Source organism: Cryptomeria japonica, chromosome 11, assembly GCF_030272615.1.
Source record: "Cryptomeria japonica chromosome 11, Sugi_1.0, whole genome shotgun sequence".
Classification (NCBI taxonomy): domain Eukaryota; kingdom Viridiplantae; phylum Streptophyta; class Pinopsida; order Cupressales; family Cupressaceae; genus Cryptomeria; species Cryptomeria japonica.
The window spans coordinates 599517398-599522094 of record NC_081415.1 but is presented as its reverse complement, the minus strand read 5'-3'; positions in this window follow the sequence as shown (position 1 = coordinate 599522094).

Genomic DNA, 4697 nt, shown 5'->3' with positions numbered 1-4697 from the left:
TCATCAAAATCTTTATCACAATTCGTTGTGGAAAGCATGATACCTTGTTTCCCCTCACTAATAAGCAAGTCAAAAAAGGGGGGCATATAGCTACCCGTGAATTTCATCACCTTCCTTAGTAAGAATTAGGTGATTTTGTGATCTAATGTGTGGTTTTGTAGGGTGTGGTTCCTAACTATGTGCTGCATATACTACTGGGGGCTTCGTTTGACAACTTATGGATATATCCTTTTTCAAATGATGTTTACTTTTCTATAATTTAGCTTGCATATGCACACAGTTTCATATGACCGCTAAAGTGGGGACTAAATCTAGTGTTGTAAATTGTACACCCTTGCTAGGGTGGTACAATTTCACACTTAGGTTAGCACTCGCCTTAGTGTGTCTTGCATCTTGCATTTCTCATACCCCTTTAAGAATTTAATTAATTAATTAAATTAAATCTAAGGTCACGTCTCATCACTTTACATATTATAAAGTTGGGCCCTTTACCCTAAGTGTGCCCCTCTTTATCTTATTTCTCCAATGAATCATTTAATCATAAACCCTAATTATGTCTTACTTTGACTGTTTAGGCCCGACTTTGCATATCAAAATATCTCAAAATCAGTTGTAACTTTGGGATGCACTCTAATATCATCATATCTAACGGCCCCAAAAATTTGGTGAAAATTTGGTCAGATCGTGGCGGGAATGCACATGGTTCACAGCTTTTTTCCCAAAATTTTGGGAGCACAATCCTATGATATAATAATGCCTAACCCCAAAATATCAGCTAGAAATTCAAATCCTAGGTCAGCCTAAACATGAAATTAAGAACTAGAGTTTCATATTTAAGAGCTCTCTTTCTTCATTTGAAGGGGTCTTCTTCTAAGAATCTAAGAATAGGTTTTTGGAGTACTAGAGCCTTCTTTATAGCGAAATATTAGATCTTTGAAGTCTTCAACAACATTCAACATTTATCCATCAAACATTCATCAAGTATCATTTTATCAATTGGGAGCTTTTGAAGATGTAGAAGAGCAATAGGAGATCACCGACTGGCGATTGGCTTGTATCTCTCCCTTGGGGTTGGGTATGGTTTCATGTTGTTTTCATGTGTTTTCCTAAGCTTAATTTTTATTAATATTCATGCTTTAGATCACTTTGCATTGTAGATTTAGAGCATTTACTTTGTCAATTATAGGCAATTAGGGTTTACTCTTTAGGGTTGCTCTAGGTTGTTTACTTTCATTCTTAGGATCTTGCATATACACAAGGTTATTGCACACACATTTTCAGTATATTATCAGCTATTCGTGGAGGTGTAAATCATCAACACGAGGGTTTGAATAAGGAAAAACCCTATATAGCCACCCCAAACCTTCCCTTTTCAGTTGCAGGTACATAGACAAGCATCTGAAGGCAGTTTCAGATCTGGAGAAGGTATCAACACCACCCAGAAGTCTCATAAGTGTAGAAATCTATCAAGGGAAGGGGCATGGTGGCCTATTCTTTCCTAGGACAGTGGAATGGAGCCATGGTCCTACCCTCTATCAGTAGGACTTGACAGAACAACACTTTGCAGATCTCAGAATCCCTCTTGTCAGTTGTAGCTCCAGAATTGCAGAATTGGGACAGTGGCATGGCACCCTAGTCTCTGACATTTTTTATTTGATTTCAGAAATAAGTACACCTCTGATTTTACCTTCTGATCTATACTTTTTAGCAGTGTATCGGTTCTTCTTTGATCTGCATTCTCAAATTAGGATTGGCTTGCTTACTTGCTTTCTAGGTTAGATTGCATTTTGCATCATTTCTCTCTCTCATTTACAGAAAAGGAATAGAAAACCTAAGAGGTAATCCATGGCTCTCTTTTTCTCATAAGAAGTAGCCGACGTGTGTTACCTCCCTAGGCTCTTTTGTATTCCATGAGTGTGTATGAGAGTGGGATTAGGGTTTTCATACTTAGTCTCACTTTTTCCCCTACACACCTGCAATATCTACAAAATGGAACACATTTTCATCACACTTGACTTCGAAAAAAGTGTCGATCTCCTCTATATACACATGAAAACCTACAAATTTACATTTAAATTGGGAATCCATCGATCAAAAAAATGTACATCTAAAATTAGTAGTGTAATAAAAAATGGAAGGACCATTATTTTTTATCAGGGTATGCATTTAGATTAAAAAACATTTTGTCAACTTGATTTTCTACCTTTCCATTGTGATGCTTGCAACTTTCTTTTGTAAAATGAAAATAATGATTACATTGCTTGTACCCATTGTAATATCCTAGAAATGATTGACAATGACTCAATAAAATCAAGAGAGGGTGACTTGATCAAGACAAAAGACCCATTGAAGGAAACAACATCATCACTAAACATGGTGTACAAATTGTTAGTAAACACAATGTGAGTCATGTGAGAAGTGGCACTAAAAGAAAGCATGGCAGTCTTGAAGCCTCCTCCTTTTGATATCTAAGGGACCACTATTGCATGAAAGATTGAATACAAAATCATATAAATGTTAGACATGGTGTTGTGTTTAGAAATGATTTCGGAAACAATCTAAAATGCATCGTTAAATAAAAATTTATCTTTTGAATTGTATTTGAAAATGATTTTTTTGAAATAGAAGGTTGAAAATTTAGAAAATTTTAAATTGTCCATTCTTTATCTTTTATCTTTTATCTTTTCTTTTTGTTATATAACATGGATAAGAAAGCATGTTTCCACTATATAGCTATGCCTCTTGGTGTAATTACATGGATGGACATCAATTTTCATTACAGGGATTTTTTTATTAACAAACATTATTCAATCCATTATGTGAGTGTAATATGCCTCTCGGCATAATTAATATATAATATAATTATTGTTTTCTAACTGATATTATATTTTCTGAAATCAAAAGTTTTAATTTTGAATATTATTAAATAAATTATGTAGCTCATAATCAATTTTTTCATATTCTTTTCCCATATCGTCTCAAAGTTATGAGCCAATTAGATTGAAGTAAAATAAAATTTTAATAGTTTTTTGTTAAAAAAATTACATGTAAACTTTGGTGAAGTAAGAAAAAGAATAATATAAGAAAGAATCTTGATATTTGATTGGTTGAAAATATGTTTTTTAATAACAAGTTAAAAACAATGTGATTCCTATAGTTCTACAACAAAATTAATAATTATATAACTTTACAATAATTACACATTATCATAGGCATAAATAAAATAACTTTTAAGTAAATATAGTAACTATAAAATAATTCTTAAGTTATAAATAAGTATTGTTTTATCATAAAATAAATATAAATATAAATATCATTTCAAGGCTTATAATTTATGATGTAAATTTGTTAGATAAATATTAAAAATGATATTCATATGAAAACAACTTTTAAGTAAATTTAATAACTATAAAATAATTCTTAAGTTATAAATTAAGTCTTGTTTTATCATAAAAGTAAAATATAAATATAAATTTATCATTTCAAGCTTATAATTTATGTTATAAATCTATTAGATAAATATTAAAAATCATATTCATATGAAAAATAAACTAGCATACCTATATTTTATAAATAAAATTCATGTCTAGGATGTCACGAGATATCAATTTTTTTAAAAATAAATAATATTCATAAATATAAACAAATGACAATATTTACTATTTAAAATAATTAAAACAGATATAAGGATCATATTGTGTTGATCGATTGATGAGACATTGAAACCCTATTTAAAAGATAGATATTGGAGACTTCTAGATGCTGAGAGGAGGTCCATGAATCAACATATGTTAAAAAATTAATCAATTTAACCAATAAATTATTATTCATTCTATTAACCACACGTGCAAAAGTAAATAACTGAAAAACACAATAGAAATTACACATGAACACCAAGATTTTACATGGAAAACCTAATTAGGGGAAAACAATAGTGAGAACTATCCCACAATATGAAAAATAGGCTACAATGTTTTAGGCTCAAGTCCAAGGAACTCACTACCCCTAAAGTGGACTTGCAAGACTAAGGCACACAACCTTAGGGCAAGATATATAAAAGACTTGCAGATTCTGAAGATCACCCCTTTAGAGAAAGACATTATAATTGAAATAGAAACATTAATATATTGAACTATATGAGATAGCTGACAACGACAAAAAGCTATCAAGAAGCCAAAAGAGGCAAAGGGACAACATAGAGAAAAATAAGGGGCATCCACGAGCAACGGACCCTAAGAAAAGTTTATGATAATCTCTGCCACTTCTTGCTCCAGCTGGACCATAGAGGGAACAATGCTCTTCAGTTCCTCCAGCTCCTTGGCATGCTAGGTCATCTTCCTAGTACTAGAATGAGTTATTTTTCCATGACTAATTGTCTCCCCTTCAACAGTCAGAACCTATTCCAGTTTGTTGATCCTCGGTAGTATCAATAGTGTTCTTTTCCTAATGGATCTATTCCAGTTTGTTGATCATCACACTGAAGTTGTTGGTAGAGGCTTTCATAATTTTTTGGCTTTGTTCTCCAATTTTCTTTAGGGTGTTCTCATGATTAAGAACCCGCTTCTCCCGATCATTGAATCTAGCCTCCACAACCTTAAATTGGGATCCATATGCTCCAATGATAGCCTTCGCATCACTGATGGCTTTAATCAATTCATTCAGGTAGTTAGGCAAGGTACTGAGCTTACCTGTTCCAA